Below are 19,813 nucleotides of genomic sequence, written 5' to 3' on the forward strand. Positions count from 1 at the left end.
TAATTTGCATTCTGCATATTATCTTTCATAATTACTTCTTCAATTTTGATCAATTTTAGGACATGAGTGTGCTTACCGATATTTATTTCAACAGTACAGCTGAACACGGGTTTATATTAGAACATCGAAGTTTCAAAACTTCGAATGTTCTAATATCGACCCCTATTAAGCGAATGCTTACAACATTGAGCATGCAGAACAGCAAATTTTTTCCTAGGGAAAAAAATTTGCTGTTCCAAAACACATACACACAACACAAGCACACCAAACAAACAGCAATCCACACACATACACCTAAAATCTTACATCTAACCCTACACTAAACTGTACATACACCACTAACTATCCACTTACCCTAACCCAAACCCTAACCCTAAGGTCCGTGACTATCGCACACTCACCTCACCTGCACCCTAACCCTAACTCACCTACCCCACCCTAACCCTAACATCGACATAATCGCACACTCACCTGACCCATGCCCTAACCCTAACTCACCTAATCCACCCTAACCCTTACCTCCACACAATCGCACACATACCTAACCCGCGCCCTAACCCTAACTCACCTAACCCGCGCCCAATCACACACTTACTTGAACCTGACCCGTAAATTTCCACCACAGTGCTGAAAGTAGCGAAATGACAGAAACGGACAACTGAATTCTTTCCCTAGGAAAAAATTCAGTTTGCATCGCTATTTTCAGCATTCACTAAATAGGGGTCGATATTAGAACATTCGAAGTTTTGAAACTTCGATGTTCTAATATAGACTCGCTAAACACACCTTGCTTAAGTAAACAGCACATAAACAAAAATATTATTGGATTGACAATATCAGCTGACAACTCTGCCAACATTATTACAATCTCTCCCTCATTCTGTTCTTAATGAATCATTTTCAGTTTAACCTCTAACCAGATGAATATTGGGATGGTCCTTACTCTGAAAAATCAACATCCAGTGGATGGTATGACATAATGTAACCAATCTGAAAGGCCAACCCCGTCTTTTAACATGACATTGATGAGATTCCTCCCATTCATTTTTGGAAATTTACATTCCCAGATAAAACCAGAGAGTTGTGACTAAAGCAAATTCATACATTTTGATAAAATGCCATGAAACCAATGTCTGATGACGAATAAGGGTTTGGGGATCACCATTATCGATAAACCATGCACCATCTTCACATCCTTCTTTAGTACAGTCTCAGCAGTGGTGATGTTCATGGTACATCTATGCAGCACACTGTTTTATATTCATTCCAGGAAGGCATTGCAATCTAATGTGTTATACTCTTACTAATGGTTACTACAATTTATCTTCAATTATTATTATCTTGCCAAAGAATAAAAAAAATGAGTGTTACTGCATATATTCACTATATTATCCATTTCCTTTGTCAAAGACATTTCTTTATTTATAATACATTAAGTTTATGTTACATAATTCACTGTAATGCTAAATCTGCTCGCTACTTCAGTATCCATACTCAAAACATTAATATTAAATAAGCTACTGCAGTAATTACAGACCAAAATCAAATTAAACTTCATACATTTGCAGTTCAGCACAGTCATCCTACAACCTCAAAAAGCTACACATTAAATGTTGATGGTTTGCACCCCTCTAAGGACAACATTCACTGAAACGAAGTGCAATTCAACATGTTGGTGACAAGCACTTAATAAGACAAGTCAGTGCATGACACTCACAATTCTTTACTCTCCCCAGAATCCACCTCATTTGGGTTCCTTTTGTCAATCCAGCAAAGTGATATTAATATTAATAATATTATAATTATTATTATTATTATTATTAATAATAATAATAATAATAATAATAATAATAATAATAAATATTAATCTCTATACCTCTACTTCTAAAATGCCCTTTATATAAATCACCTTCCAATAATGTTCCAGGATTAGTTAAGCTTTTTAAATTCTTAATTTATAACTGCCATTATAAAGATGTACATGTCAAGCTCAAGGAAACTACAAATTAACTTGTGACATTTTGTGTATGACGCAGCTGCAGAATTCTGCACTCTTCATGTTGTCTTTCTAAGTACTACATCTAAAAAGGAAGTAAAAGTATAAATCAACATGCCAGCACTGGGCACATGCTTTAATCATGACAACGAATATTGTGTATCTCTTTCCCTCTCCCTGGCATTTACTGTGTGCATTGTTGCTTAATTAATTTGCTCAAGCCATGAGTGGGTTTCTCCAAAGAAAATTTATCAAAATGCCAGTCATACTAACATTTAACTAAAGCAAAACATTTTTTGCCTTATAAAAAATCTACTCACTTGGAAACCTCCTGCCCTTAGTTCTATGATGTTATAATAGCAGCCTACAACGGCCGGTCCTGTTACAACTATAACACCAGTAATGTCTGGCTTTAATTAAAACAGACTTTTTCAGCATTGATTAGTTAAACATCTACACTATAAAATTACTACTGAAATCTGTCTGCATTGCTAAAGCTGCTTAAATCATTTAAATGAAAACTTAAAAAGGAGTGACAACATTCCCATTTCTTTCACTCCCTCCGATACAGATAAAATACAAGTAATTAGGCAAAATATTAACAAACCGAAGTAAACAATTCTATGGCACCAGCTAACTCTTTTCATAAATTAACCAACAAAGTTTTCTAGCTAATTATTCCTGAAACACAGACAGATGTGAAAGAATTTATGTAATACTTTCTAAACACTTTCAGAACTGAACTCATTGGTTTTAATATCATCACTAGCTCTGCAAAATATTTATTAATATTAATAATTGTAAATCATTTAAGGACATATTATAGCAAGATTTTTGATATAGTCCATGCTTTAGTATACCGCTGTTTATGCAAAATATGAATTATGTTTACCTACATGATATTCTGTATTTATTATATCCTCGCTTTTTGCAGGCATGCCTTTCACTTTCCTTCTAGATTCTCTCAGAGTTTTTTTTTTTTTGTCTTTAGTCCATATGGAGTCCAACAATAGTCATCTTCTGACAAAAGTTAATTCCTGGCTTTACAATAATTCTTCCCCATCCTCTTTTATGGAGACGTCCGTCTTCCTCTTCCCCTTTGTTTCATGTTTTCCTTTATACTACCTTTCTAAATTTCTGTTTGATTTTAACATTCTTTAAGTATTTAAAAAAATTGATCTGACACCATTTTCCAGAAATGTAAAAATGAACTGAAGGCACACATTTACAACCATGTTCCTTTTGGCTTTTCATGTCCTGTGTTTTGTTTTTTGTTTTAGAAATGCCTGATCCTTGTATTTTTGTTTCCAAATCAATTACTATTAAATATTTTAAGTCTCTACCACTGATATATTTGATTGGCCAATTTTCCTTCAGTAATCTTACTAAACAAAGAAGTAACTTCTTCCACAGATTTGTAATAGAACCTGTGCCCACTTCATGTTCCAGTTACTATTGCTTGGTAAACAAAGGATATAAGTATTTTTTCTTTATAAAGTTCAGTTCTAGCGGTAGAGAAGTCATCAGATATTTTAACTGTTCATGATTTTCCGTTTAATCATCTAGTTTTGCTGGTAATTTTACATACCATCCCCTTGTTTGAAAAGAATGCAAACACATCGCACTAAGTGCTCACAGATTTTTCCTTTTGATAATTTATCAGCTGTGTGTATTCATTCCATTTTATGATTTGCAATATCTTAAGAACTTTCAGCATTAAAGTCCTCATATGAGTAAAGTTATTCATCTTTTCATCTATTTGCATTTTGCTAGGTGCTTTTTCCTGTACTGTCTGATGACCAACAAATCATCCCTATTAGGATCACAACTGTTTACTCTCTAGGGGTGAACGCCATCTTGAGAGGGGCTTCATCCAGGCATACACTGAGGAGTTTTGTGATCTTGATGGTTCCACCCCTTTTCTGTATTGTAGAAACGTTCTGACTTAATTTATTTGCTACTTCATTGAAGTTCTAATACTACCTACCTGTTTCCAGAGAAACTAAATTCTTAAATAGAATAATCCATTTTTATTTTTACAACTGTATTTTTCAAAATCTCGTCTTTATTTTCTTTTCGGTGTTTTCTACAAACGCTATATAAGTATATTAAAAACAGTACCTTATCTGCATTGGATTAATCCCAACAAGAGAGCAACAGGATTTTGTTGCCATCTTGCCAGTAATGTCCCCATACTGCCTTGAATATGAGTATGATTTATTCAAGATTGTTTTCCAACTGCATAGTTTATAGGTTCATCAGTTGGTACTAAGCTATCGGGCCTAAGGCCTATACAAGCCTAGCCATAACAATTCCCTGACTATTTCTTCCCACAATATTTACTTCCCTGGACCCCTGTCTAGCAGGGCAACTGACATGATCCCCGAGGTGAATTTCCTATCTCCCATCCAATCATCAAGGTTCCTTTTGAAGAGGGCCAAAGAGATGCTCTGCTTGACATGTATGAGCAGTATATTCCAGAGTCTGGGGAGTCTCTGGGTCAGGAACCTATCCATCCAGCATGTTTTGTTCATTGTGATGATAACGTTTCGATCCCTGGAGTGTGTGGCTCTGAGGGATTGGGATTTCTTTAAATGTAGCATGTCCAACAGCTCTGGGTTTGACATGGCCTTGTATGTTAAGCAGAGATCACCTCTGAGTAGACGATATGTGACAGAGTATAGCTGGAGTTTTTTTAGATGGTCAGCATATGGCATCTGCTTTAGGCCTGTGATTCTTTTAGTGAGGTATTTCTGCAGCCTTTCCAGTTGTTGCAGATGTCTTCAGAGGTACATACCAAACGGGGCACTGTATTCTATAATGGGTCTAATGAGGGATGAGTACAGTGGGACAATGGCCTCCTTTTTTTCTGGATGAAAAGCCCTTAGTAATGAGGTGTGCCACATAGAAGGATTTCCTGACTGCTGTGGTGATGTGGTTATCAAAGCTGAGACCACTGTCCACCTGTGTCCCTAAGTCTCTTATCACACATTCAGTGTTTAGTGTACTGCCACCTATGTGGTAATTCACGGGTACATGTTTTTTCCCAAAGGGGATAACTATACATTGCTTGACAATGAGCTTGAGCGCATGGCTCTGGCACCAAGCATCTGTTTCTGTAAGGACCTTTTGTAGAATATCCACATCATTTGGGGATTCAGTAATGGCTCCCAGTTTGCAGTCATTCGTGAACTTTGTTAGCCAGAGTCCGTAAGTGTTGGCCTGTACTTCAGAGAAGTAGATGCCAAACAAGCGCGGTCCCAGGACTGAACCCTGAGGTACTCCAATTGTCACTTGTCTGGAGCTGGATATGGAGTTGGCTACTTTTACAGCATGGGTTCTGTCAGTAAGCCAGTTGGCAACCCATCGAGTGACGTAGGGATTAATGCCCAGCTTAGTAAGTTTATCTATGATTCCAAAGTGAGGGATGGTGTTGAAGGCCTTGGAGAGGTCCAGATAGGCTGTGTGGACTGCCTTACCCTCGTCCACAGTTCTGGAGACTGATTTGTAGAAATAAATCAGGTTCAGGAGACAAGATTGGCCCTTTACAAACCCAAACTGGGTGGGGTCCAGTGTATGAAGGTTAACAATGTCTTTGTTTATAAGTTCCATGATAATACAGTCCATGGCCTTACAGATCAGGCTCATCAGACTGATGGGCCGGTAGTTCCCAGGATCCAAGGTGGATCCCCCCTTGTGGAGTGGGATAACTGTAGCTGTGCGTCACTCGGTGGGCATGAAGCCTGAGGTGAGGCTATGATTAAACATGACACTTAGGTGAGGTGCCAGTTCATTTTGTAGTTCATGTAGTACACAGCCCGGGATGTCATCTGATCCCATGGATGCTATATTCTTAGCTTTGGAGAGTCTGTTTTTTACCTGTGTGGCCGTTATTACCGGAATTTGGCAATCTTTCGGTATTGAGATGGGCCCTTTAGGCGGTGGGGGGTGAAGCTAGCACTGAATTGATCTGTCAGGATATTGGCAATATCCTTGGGATCAGTATATTTAATGCCACTCTGTTGTAGAACAGAGCAGATCTGAGCATTGCCATTTAGATTCTTGACATAGCTATAAAATGTCTTGTGGTTGTCTTTGGAATCTTTGGCAATTTTATTTTGGTAACTAGCGTTGGAGGATTTTATGAGGGATCTCAGCTTCTTACTGAGGCTGGTAAGGGAGTTTTTTGCATCCTGGGATTTTCCTCTTTTCTGCAACAGTTTCTTCCTTTAGTTGTAAAGTTTGTTTATGGCAGGGGACCACCAGATTGGCTTCCTTTTTTTGGAGGAGAGCATCTTTGCTCTATTTTGGATGACACAAATCATGCACGAGTGGATGTGCTCGTACAGTGCCTTAGTGTAGGATTCAGCAGTTGAACTTTCAGTTCCCGTCTGCATGGGTGTCATGAAGTTTGTCACTTCTGACTTGAGTAGCATGAAATTGGCTTTGGAGAAGTTTTTTACAGAGGTTTCCTTACTGGGGGGTAGGAGAGGGATGTGAATGTCAAGGGTTATTAGCTTATGGTCAGACCTGACCAACGAGGGGGTGACCATAGGTGTGGAGCATTGATTTCCCATGTTGGTAATGACTAGATCTAGGATATTGGACCCCCTTGTGGGACTATGGATTAGTTGATCCAGTGCATTGGAATTTATGAATTCCAAGAACCGTTGGGCAAAGGTGTTTTTACATGAGTAGTTTTCCCAGTTAATGGCAGGGTAGTTAAAATCACCCAGTATTAGGGTGTTTGGTTGTATCTTAATATTTTTCAGTGTGTTTAGAAAGGTGTAGTGAGAATCTTGGGGCATGGTGGGGGATCTGTAGCAAGCTACAGTTTGGATTGCAGTCTTACCTAGTGTTAGTTGCACCTGGAGAATTTCAGATGCAGTGTGTTGAGCAACTAGCCTGGTGGTGTGAATATCCTTGGTGAATATAGACACTCCACCACCTTTAGTGTTTTGGTCCTGGTTTGGTGGCTGAAAATTGTGTTGAGTTGTAGCCTGGTATTACAGGGCTGCTCTCTGGAGCCTTGAACCAGGTCATTGGTCATCAGTGCAGAAAGACATCAGAGCTATGAAATAAAGCTAAGGAGTATGAATATTTTACATGATAGCTATCAGTCTTTAGCAATGCACTGACCTTATGTTTCAGAAACTGATGGAAAAACTTTAAGGAAATAAAGTATGACTTGTTAACAGAATAAACTATGAGGATATCACTTTTCTATTGACAAAAAAAACCCAGTAAACTTTATCAGTAAATGTTATTCCCGTATTTAAAATATCCTTGTTTCCTCTTACCTTCTTCCTGTCTGTCCCAAATCTCCCTCACCAGATTGCCTTCTGCTTTTCTACATGTGCCCAAACCACTGTAATCTGTTCTCTTTGATCTTTTCTGCAACTGGAGCTACTTTGGCTTCTGCTCTTATGTCCTCATGTTCTTTACATGTGCCACAGTGTGCATCCTACCACCCTTCTCAGGGACCTCAGGGTCCAAAAGTTAGTTGCAGCACTTCTGTTTGTTATTTAAGCTCTACATTTCAGCAGGTTTCTGCTTGTTTGTACTGGGCTAAACTGAGGTGGGTTACAAGCCACAACTCTGAGATGAGATACCCGACAACTAGAGGTTTCTGAGCTTCCAAAAAAACATAAGTAGCCTATTTGTTTGCTTATTTATATTATTTACTGCTATTTTTTATTGCCTGCTGTCTAATTTTTACTGTAGTTATTTACTGTGTACTAAACTACAATTGTACTGCAATTGTCTGCTTTACTGTGCCTGTTAAATTTTACTGCCGTTTTCACTGTTTACAAAGTTAGTTTCTCCGTTTGTTAAGTATTTACTAGTATTTTTTACTATTTTTAAGCTATCTGTTTGGCTTGTTCTCGTTTTCCTGCTAAGCAGTGTGTTTAAATAACTGATCTGTAAACTGTTTAAAACATTCTTTAGTGCCTTTTTGCTGCTTTTCTATTGTTTTAAAAGTTTTTTAGTTTCTCACTGCTATTTTTCTGCTGTTTTAAACATTCTCTAGTGTTCCCTGTTGAAACTAGTATAGCTAGTAGCTGTAGCATAGTCCAGATACATGCTTGCTGCTTCTGGAACTCTTTGTAGTTGTTTGTTCATTCTGAGCATGTTTTCCAGGCCATCTTGCATTTGGAGGGGCTTAACTCCACTTTTGTGTGAGAACTGTGCTGACTGGAACCTGTCTGGCAAAAGGGAGGCTGGTCTAGGGCTTGGAATAAGCATTCTCATTGGTCCTTTTGAATCTTTTTAAATTTTTTTTTTCAAGTTTTTAGCTTCTGGTATTTAGGCCCTACATTTGAACAAGTTTATGCTTGTTTGAGCGTTGGTCAGCACTGCGCCCTGCCGCACAACCATTGTGCACCAAAGCTGACAGTTAAATTCAACATATTTTCTCCAAAACACAGGCAGAAATATCCATTCACTGAGCTCCTCCTTCACCGATTATGAACAGCCACCCCTAGTGACAACAGTCTTCAACCTAGCATTATAGACAGTTGGACTACCCTTGTTTCTCCTGCAAACCTTGTTGACTTGGGTCTCTTGAGGCAGTGCAGCAATTGTCTCATTTACACAGACATCCTCTACTAATAACACACTCTAGTACAGAGTGTGAGGGATGTATTTACACCAAGAATCTAGAATCTATGCTGTCTCTCACTGAAAACAGTAACATGGAGAAGGTTGTTAACTCATCCACCACTAAATATGCTCATAGTACACTAGTACCGCTACTCAGACACATAGTAGGCATCAAACACATAAATCCGCATACGCGGAGGTTTTCTCAAAAAACTTAGGGAAACAGTAGAACCTCCAAAACACAAGACTGCTACAACTAACTCAGTCCCCACAGCACCCATGACACATAGCAATACCAGTGTCTCACCCACCAAACCAGTAAGGTGTAACACTCAAAATGCAAATTTTCCTGTCATTGGAGGCTTAATAATGAGGCGCATGGATGTCCCACTCACCAGGTTGGACAAGGAGAAAGTTACGGTCAGCTGCCTGTCCAGTGCCAGGCTTTGTCAGATCATGCATTCACTCAGGTATCTCAGCAATGAGTACAGTTATGACTCTGTCATAGTTCATGTTGGTGTGAATGACCTGAGACGTACCTCACTGGATTATATTGAGAGACATGGTTGAGTATGTGTCCCAGGTAGGTATGTCCTTAGCTTTGAGCAGCATACTACTCTCACCAAGAATGATGTCACAGTATAAAGAAAAAATGATTGAGTTCAATAACTGGCTCACTTTTGGTGTTATTCAAAGGGGATCCAGTTCCTGCCAGCCTGGGAAGCCATGGTAGACAAACCTCGCTCCTTTGCCAGAGAAGGTTTTCACCTGGCACCTCTAGGCTTTGGGATACTGGCAAAGGCTCTTACCTCCCGCATAATGCCATGTTTAGGCAAAGTCTCAAAAAGAACATTACCAATGTGAAATTAATCAATCAGAACAAAATAAGGGTCATCCTGCTAAATTCTAGGAGCTTAAACGAAAAACTGCACTCCCTGGAAGCACTTATATCACTAGAAGATGCAGATGTCTGTGCAGTCAGGGAAATCTGGTTCAAAAGGCTACAATATCTTCCACACCTTTAGACCACAAAATGAATGTGTCAAAACAAAAGGAAGAGGCATTTCAATCTATATTAGAGATAAATTCACTTCCCATCTAGCTATACTGGACATCTCCATTGAGCTACTCCAGGTCCCGGTTATGGTGGGTAAGACCCCCCATTCAAGAAATAGCCAGTTATAGATCCCCCCCCCATGAGTCACGATACCCATGAAGCATACTTGACCAAACTGGAGACGATCCAAATTTTACCACACACACTGGTTATGGGGGATTTCAATTATCCAACCATCAACTGGGAAACCTACACTAGCCCTAACTCACTAGCACAAAAGTTCCTTGACTTTCTTAACTCAAATGCCCTGGAACAAATTGTTCAAACCCGAGCAAGAATAACAAACATACTAGACCTGGTCCTCACTAACATAGGATCATAGGATCATAGGAGATTACTAGGCTATCGACCCAGAGGTCATTTTAAACCTAGCCATTTAATTCCAATGTAATACCATAGAAATGCGAATCAACACCCAAGATTGCATTTAGTGATGATTGCCCATGTTCAGGAGGGCTGTGGGCTCTAACCCCTGTAAGAATATATGGTGCCCCATCCACTCATACAATTTGTTCCAGGGTACTTGAGTTAAGAAAGTCAAGGAATTTTTGTTCTAGTGAGTTAGGGCTAGCAAAGGTTTTCCAATTGATGGTAGCATAATTGAAATTCGTCATGACCAGAGTGTTTGGTAATATTTGGATTGTCTCCAGTTTTCTAATTTGGTCAAGTAGGTTTCATGCTCGTCATGACCCATGGGGGGGGATCTATAACTGGCTATGACCTGAATGGGGGGGTCTTACCCAACATAACCTGAACTTGAAGTAACTTCATGGAGTTGTCCAGTCTAACTAGACAGAAGGTGAATTTATTTCTAATAAAGATAGAAACACTGCCTCCTTTGGTTATCACATGTTCATTTTGTGGTCTGAAGGTGTGGAAGGGATTGTTGCCTTGCAAGGCCAGGGTACTCTCTGAGGCCTTGAACCAGGTTTCTGTGACTGCACAGACATCTACATCTTCCAGTGACAGACGTGCTTCCAAGGTGTGCAGTTTTTGGTTTAAGCTCCTAACATTTAGCAGGATGGCCCTTATTTTACTATGACTGGCAAATTTCACATCAGTAAGTTTGTTTTCAAGACCTTGCCTAAAAAAAAGGTGCTATGGTGGGGGGGGGGCAAGATCCTTTGCCAGCAGACAAAAGCCTAGAGGTGCCAGGTGCAAACTATATCTGGCAAAGCAGCAAGGTTTGATGACCATGGCTTCCCAGGCTGACAGGAAACAGATCCCTTTGAATGACACCAAAAACTAAGCCAATTATCATAATGGTAATTCTTGCCGAGAGACCTGAGTGCATGCATGATCTGATGAATCCTGGCACCGGATTTTCTTCTTGTCCAACCTGGTGAGCGGGACATCTGTGTGTCTCACTATTGAGTCTCCAAGGAATAGAAAGTTTGTTCTTTGAGTGTTACACCTTAGAGGCTTTGTAGGTGAGATTACTGGTGTTACTATGTGTTATGGGTGCTGCGGGAACTGTGTTATTTGTAGCAGTCTTGTGTTTTGAAGGTCTCTGATGACTCAGTAAGTTTTTTTGAGAGAACCTCCATGTATGATGATTTTTGTGTTTGATGTGTATTATGTTTCATAGACCCCCAAGCACATATACAGTTAAACAGTATCAAACTACAGAAAAATACAGTTACACAGTAATGAACTGCAGTAGATAGCAATGAAATATAGTTAGTCAATCAGTAGGTTACTTTAAAACAGTACCTCACAATCACAACAGTAAGAGGAAGCTCAAATAAAGCAGCAATTCAGTAGAATACTGTCAGCAATTTAATAAGGCTACTGACAAGCAGTAATAAAGATGTTGCGTGGTACGGTGGTAGCGTTGTTACCTCACAGCAAGAGGTTCTCACATTTGATTCTCAGCTGGGCTTGGGAGTGCCTTCTGTGTGGAGTCTGCATGTCCTCCCCGTGGTTGGGTAGCGTTCGAAAGACATGCGTGCATAAATGGGTGTGCCTTCATTGAAGGTTGAGCTTCGAGCTGGCACCTCAGCGTTTCGTAAAAATCTACTTGCAATCATTAGCGGACCGGAGTTCCACTGTGGTGACCCCTTACTGGGAAAAGACAAACAATAACTGACAAGCAATAATAAATGCAGCAAACTAAATGCAATCGAACTCCTTCCTATGCACAAGCAGCAAAATGAAGCAGGAAGAGGCACAGTTTTTTAGTAGAAAGTGAGGAGACAGAAGGTAATTCAAAGGTGAGAAGTTAAAGGGGTGGGCCTTCACAACATACAGTATCTTACTGTACACAGTAGAAGGAGCTGATGTAATGGGACTGTGGGGAGTGTCCAATAACAAAAATTTATACTAGAGGTTTGCAACTCAAAGCCGCCAAGCGTTTATACCACAACAGCACCTGGGCAGGTCGGTGAGATACACAATATCAGAACAGAGGTAAGGATTGACTTCACTAAGTCTAAAAGCAGCTGCACAGCTTAATCAGATATGCAGCAAATGTTTTTAGTAAAATGGAAGTGCAAAAAGCAGTTGAAAATAAGCACTTATCTTTTTCCAGTCTCACAGCAGAGCAATGGCAGAAGGCCGATCTCACTGCAGCTTTGAGCAAATATGTGCAAACTGGTTTAAACACTGCCTATTTAAGGCAGAGAAACAGAAACCATCCAAATTATCTAATCAAAAAAAAAACACCCACAGCTTTCCAGTAATGCTTCTAACTGTGTTTCATCTACACATTCAGTATCTGCTGCCCTTGAAAAATAAACTGCCAATGCTGCTTTAAAAAAAAATCAGTAAACTTGCAATATTTAAATACGGAACTACTGGCAAATTACCAAGCTCCTAGATATTAGGCTTCTTATCCAAAGGAGGACACACTCAGGAATGCAGCAGCCACTCTCTCCTTAACATACACCACAGTATCAGCAATCCATCTACATGATGTGGGAGTAGAACCAACAGCCTTCTGCACCAAAGAAAAGTCTGCTATCTGTTTTGCTTCTACCACCGTTTTCAAGCTGTATACCACAAACAATGATGACCATTGGATAAACATTGGCTGTGGTGCCTTCTGTGTGGAGTCTGCATGTCCTCCCTGCGTTCATGTGGGTTTCCGCCGGGTGCTCCGGTTTCCTCCCACATACAAAGACATGCATTTGGAGTGTTTCTTCTTGGGCCTCCGCTGAAAATTGGCTTTGTTCCACGTCAGACTTTCCTGGTAAACAAATGTTAAATAAATAAATAAATAAAACATATACACATTGAAAACAGACTTAGCAAGAGCAGGAAGTACAAAGTTTTCTTCCCTTGAAATTCACAAGTCCTTAAAAATGCACGGATACTCATAATTCCTTGAAAATGTTTTGAAACTTACAATTCCTTGAAAATGCACTTAAGCTCACAATTCCTTGAAAATGCACTAAACTCATATTCCTTGAGGAGTTTGGCAGTTGATGTAGAGGATTCAGGCTCTCACTTCCTGTAACCAAGGTACAGGGTTTTAGCCTGAGCAAGTTGATTAACTTATCTGCCATCCCTAAGTAGGACATTATAGACACACACAATCACCTATGGTACTGAAAGAAAGATGACTCATGGCAGCAAGCAAGGAGGAACATCTTCTAAGGAGGAAGTTTATATTCTACTTGTGGAAAGAAGCAGCTGGAGCAATGGGCATCAATGCATGCACAGATGCAGAATGCATTCTTAAAGAAGAATTCCTTTAAAGGAAAAAAGTAATTTAATTTTTCTAATTAAAAATTAAATGTTGCTGCTGGCCAGTGGCCAGTGGCACTAGGCAACTGCGTAGGATGCCTAGTGCTAGATCCGACTCTGCTTCTAATCTACTCTCTACCTTAATTCCTACAGTCTCACAGCATGCATTAACACAGTGACTTTTTCCGTGTAATGTTAGTGGTCTAATGCTGTACTGTTGTTTTTCACTCTGCTTATTTAAATTTCTGAATCACAGCACCAACTGTATGCAATTTGTTCTGCCAAAGATCTGCACCAAAGGAAAAAACGTCACACAGACAAAACATTCAGTAAAAAAAAAATTGCAAGTAAAATACAGCCCCAAATTTTCACTGTGTAATACTTACACCTCCTGTAATGAAGAATGTGTGTGATCTTTTTGTCCTTTGGTTTGGATGCTACTTGGGATATTTTGCAGACACCTTAATACTTATGGACAACAGGCTTTAAGCGCTCTGTTTCTAAAGTATAGCCAAACACGCTGTGCTGATGAGATTACTGAAAAGGCTGAAACATACATGTCCACAGCTAGTGACGTGGCTATTTTGGGCTGAATGTACCCATAAAGACTTACAAAGTAAAAAGTACAAACATCATGGGCAAACGCCATCTGTCATTAAGGGCTCATTTGCATACATATCATAGGTCTCCATTATAGGAGGATTACGGTATTACACAGGGAAATTTCTAGCTTTCCCGGACTTTCTTGTAATTTTTACTGAATGGTTTGTTTGTGCAAAACTTTTTGCCCTTTAGTTTGGATGTTATTTGGGACATTTGCAGACACCTTAATGTTTATGGACATCTGGCTTTTAGGTATGTGTTTCTATGGACTAGCTAAGTAATCCACTTATACTGTGTTGATGAGGTTACTACAAAGACTGAAAAATGCATATTTACAGCTAGTGAGGTTTGATTTTATGTGCCTGAATATGCCCATAAAGACTTATATAATAGAAAGTCATGGGCATAAAGAAGCCATGCATCTGCAGCAATGTGTGTACTTACGACGTCATTGCCATATGTCCTTTACATCTTCACTGCAGAAGGTTTAAAGCGTTATAAATTGAAAGCTCTGGCTTCCCTCAGATTTGTCCTACATGCATACCGTTTTATACACATAATGTGCAGAAGCGTACTACGATTACCTACTGCAATAGGAGCCTAAACATCCCTTTCAGCTTTCACTGCGTTGACTTAATCATTTTTGTTAGGCTTCTCTGTGTCACATTTTTGTCCTTTACAGAGTTCACGCTATCTGACTATAGCGGACCCTGATATACCACATTTCTGCTTGTGCTGGCCTTGGCTGCACTATGCCTTGTTTTTGTTGTTATGATCCTGACACAGGTTAAGTATAACAAAATCTAATTCTGGCTACAAACCTGTTTGATCCAAGGCAGGAATGTTGCTTTACAGCTTGCGTTCTGCACTTCATTAGCTTTAAGAGGAAATGTCAGCACCTACGTCATCAGTTGAATAAAAATGCCAGAAAATGTGATTACTCGTTCCCAAACAAATAAACATTTTGTGAGCACAAGTATTTGGTGCATACAAATGTGTGCAGTGCTGTGGTGTACAGTTTTATCCCTTGTAACTTTTCAGAACTTATAAATTCTGCTTGAATATAAACTACCTAAGTTTTGATATTCTATGTTACTGCAGAACTAGGAAAATGTTTAAATGTGATTTTTTTTCTGTCAAGTGTATAACATCTGTCCTAAGTTCTTGTTTCTACAAGTAAAACGCCTTCATTCTTTTGCATTTAGAGTTATCCTATAATCCCTTTTGAAGAATGCCTTCAGGCAGCTGCACGTCTGTTAAATACTGAATATTTCCTAATGCATTATGGTTTCTATAAATTCCATATGTAACTACAGACATTGTGTGGCTGCCCAGCAGATGCTAGGCTTGGTGTATGTTAGAGTTCTGTGCAGTATAAAACAGGATGAAGGTTTCTGGGTGATATTTGCTTACACTAAAACAACATATTCAGTTAATTTGCCAGTTCTAACTTTTTTCTACCAAAGTCATTGTTTTTTCTGTTTCCATCTTTCAGCCAGTGATCACAATCAGATATAAATGACAACAAGCTCTTTGTATTCGTCTTGTACCAGGTATACAGTAGGCTATGACAGTGCTGCCTCATATACTATTATTATTATCATTATAAGTAAAGCACATCTCATTGTGTAATAATTCTTAAATGATGTGCACAACAGTTAATAATCTTTGTCTTTTACTGCCCATGTCTAGATGTGTCAGTGTTTGTTATGGCCTACATTTTATACAATGGAAGGCATATTATATGAAAACACTGCTTTAATATTTGGCTTCTTTTTGGAGCAAATGATTGCTTTTTATGTTTCCTCTATGATTTCAGTCAGTGATAAGTGCATACAGAAGTATTTTATAATGCTTTGGTATAAAAAAGAACACCAGTTGAAATATTTTACTAGCTTGCACTTCTTCTTTCGGCTGCTCCCGTTAGGGGTCACCACAGCAGATCAACTGTTTCCATTGCCTCCTGTCCTCTGCATCTTGCTCTGTCACACCAACCACCTGCATATCCTCTCTCACCACATCCATAAACCTTATCTTAGGCCTTCCTCTTTTCCTATTACCTGGCAGCTTCATCCTTAGCATCTTTTTCCCAATATACTCAGCATCCCTCCTCAGCACATGTCCAAACCAACGTAATCTTGTCTCTCTGGCTTTGTCTCCAAACCTTCTAACCTAGGCTGACCCTCTAATATACTTATTCCTAATCCTGTCCATCCTCGTCACACACAGTGCAAATCTTAACATCTTCAACTCTGCCACGTCAAGCTCTGACTCCTGCCTTTTTGTCAATGTCACTGTCTCCAACCCGTATAACATAGCTGGTCTCACTACCCTCTTGTAGACCTTATCTTTCACTCTTACTGGTACTCATCTGTCACAAATCACTCCTGACACTCTTCTCCACCCACTCCATCCTGCCTGTACTCTCTTCTTCACCTCTCTTCCACACTCACCGTTACTCTGAACTATTGACCCCAAGTATTTAAACTCATCCACCTTCACCACCTCTACTCCCTGCATCCTCACCATTCCTCTATCCTTCCTCTCATTCACACACACATATTGTGTCTTAGTCCTGCTGACCTTCATTCCTCTTCTCTCTAGAGCATATTTCCACCTCTCCAGGTTCTTCTCCACCTGTTCCCTACTCTCACTACAGATCACAATGTCATCTACAAATATCATAGTCCACGGGGATGCCTGTCAGATCTCGTCTGTCAACCTGTCCATCACCATTGCAAATAAGAAAGGGCTCAGAGCTGATCCTTGATGTAATCCCACCTCCACCTTAAACGCATCCGTCACTCCCACCGCAGACCTCACCGCTATCACACTACCCTTGTACATATCTTGTACCACTCTTACATACTTCTCTGACACTCCCGACTTCCTCATACAATACCACAACTCCTCTCTAGACACCCTATCATATGCTTTCTCTAAATCCACAAAGACACGATGCAACTCCTTCTGACCTTCTCTGTACTTCTCCATCAACACTCTCAGAGCAAACATCGCATCTGTAGTGCTCTTTCCAGGCATGAAACCATACTGCTGATCACTAATCATCACCTCCCTTCTTAACCTAGCTTCCACTACTCTTTCCCATAACTTTATGCTGTGACTGATCAGTTTAATCCCTCTGTAGTTACTACAGCTCTGCACATCACCCTTATTCTTAAAAATCGGTACCAAAACACTTTTTCTCCATTCCTCAGTCATCCTCTCACTTTCCAAGATTTCATTAAACAATCTAGTTAAAAACTCCACTGCCATTTCACCTAAACACCTCCATGCTTCCACAGGTATGTCATCTGGACCAACCGCCTTTCCGTTCTTCATCCTCTTCATAGTTATCCTTACTTCCTCCTTGCTAATCCACTGCACTTCATGATTCACTATCCACACATCATCCAACCTTCTCTCCCTCTCATTCTCTTCATTCATCAATCCCTCAAAGTACTCTTTCCATCTGCTCAACACACTCTCCTCGCTTGTAAGTACGTTTCCCTCATTATCCTTTATCACCCTTACCTGCTGCACATCTTTACTAGCTCGGGCCCTCTGTCTAGCCAATCGGTACAGGTCCTTTTCTCCCTCTTTAGTCTCCAACCTTTTATACAACTCTTCATATGCCTTATCCTTAGCCTTCACCACCTCTCTCTTTACCATGCACCTGATCTCCTTATACGCCTGTCTACTTTCTTCATCTCTTTGACAATCCCACTTCTTCTTTGCCAACCTCTTTCTTTGTATACTCTCCTGTACTTCTTCATTCCACCACCAGGTCTCCTTGTCCTCCTTCCTCTTTCCAGATGTCACACCAAGCACTCTTCTAGCCATCTCTCTTACTAGCTCTGCTGTAGTTACCCAGCTATTCGGTAACTCTTCACTGCCACCCAGTGCCTGTCTTAACTCATCCCTGAACATCACCTCACAATTACCCTTGTCAATTTCCACCATTTGATCCTTGGTGCTGCCCTCACACTCATCCTCCTCTTCTTGATCAGCAATGTCATCCTACAAACCACCATCCTATGCTGCCTAACTACACTTTCCCTTGCCACCATTTTACAGTCTCCAATCTCCTTCAGACTGACCCTTCTACATAAGATATAATCCACCTGTGTGCATCTTCCTCCACTCTTGTATGTCACCCTATGCTCCTCCCTCTTGTTAAAATACGTATTCACCACAGCCATATCCATCCTTTTTGCAAAATCCACTACCATCTGACCTTCTGCATTCCTTTGCTTAACACCATACCTACCCATCACTTCCTCGTCCCCTCTGTTCCCTTCACCAACATGCCCATTTGAAATCTGCTCCAATCACCAGTCTCTCCCCCTTGGGTACAGTCATCACCACTTCATCCAAAAAACAACAAGCTTCAAGCTGAGACCAGACCAACGTAATCCAAAAACTGGAAGATGCCAGTAAATTGTTACAAATGGACTTTAATAAATCAAAAAGAACAAGCGCTTTCGCTCGGCTAAGTACCAAGCTTTTAGTTAATTAGCTACTAATTTCAAGTCAATTGACTGCAAGTAAAAAAATACTAATATATTAAAAAAGTACTCATATTTAAAAAAACATTACTTGACTGAAAACATAAATTAAATTTAAAACCAGTCTGGGTAAAACTGTAACCAACTTGTTAGTTGAATACATGAAAAGAATTCTAGAAAATAACTATATACACTTTAACAGTGAAATATACAAGCAGAAAAAAGGAGTAGCTATGGGTACCCCCTGTGCATCCTTCTATGCTAACGTTGTTTTACACAGATGGGAGCAAAGGTTTATCTTTTCCACCACTTGGGCGCAATATTTAGTGCATTACAAGAGGTACCTAGATGATATATGTATTTTCTGGGCAGGGACTCATGATCAATTCTTGGATTTTTTTAAGTATCTTAATTCAGCTACCCAATTTTATCTTTCACATATACGATTAGTAACGATGAATTGCACTACCTTGATGTAACCTTATACAAGGACCGAGTTAACAACGTATTTCAATCCAAATTATACAGGAAACCAACGTTTTCCTATACATATTTACATTTTCAGAGTGGACACCCCTTTTACCAGAAAAAGGGTATTGTCAATGGACAGTTTATAAGAGCTTCTAGAATGTCTAGCACTTTACATGATTTTTTAGAAGAGATTGATTTTTTAAAATCTCTATTTTTTGAGAGAGGATATCCTTTAACACTCTTAACTACCCTGGCTTAGCAAGTTATGGACAGTAGGGAAACATGCTACCCCCCTGTTTTGGGTACAGAGGTGACTGTTTACCATACCGACATCAAAAAGCTTGATCATGTCCGTGGCAGTTTTATTCATACTTACTGTCTCAATTCCTCTGAAGCTGAAGAAATTTTCTACAGACATTGGCCAGTTCTTTCAGTTCATGATGAATTGAAAAATATAATACCACCACATCCGAAGTTTGTTAGAAAAAGGGATACTAACCTCAAAGAAATTTTTGAAGGGAATCACCTTACCGGAACAAGTACACAGTTGTCCAAAGCAGGCACTTTTAAATGTGGTGCCTGTAAACAATGTAACACTATTTTTGATACCCCAAGTGTATACATTGTTTCTAGGAACTTTCTGTTTAAGCCCAAAGTTTTCACAAACTGTGGCAGTAAAGGGGTGGTATATTTAGGACTCTGTACCAGCTGCACTAGTTTTTACATCGGTAAAACAGAAAGGCCCCTTAGGAGGAGGATCTATGAGTATTTGTACGACATCTCTAAACAAAAAAAATCAAATGCTTTGTACAAGCATTCGCTGGTTTG

Source organism: Protopterus annectens, chromosome 4.part0 (genome assembly GCF_019279795.1).
Source record: "Protopterus annectens isolate FY-2018-M chromosome 4.part0, PAN1.0, whole genome shotgun sequence".
NCBI classification, from domain to species: domain Eukaryota; kingdom Metazoa; phylum Chordata; order Ceratodontiformes; family Protopteridae; genus Protopterus; species Protopterus annectens.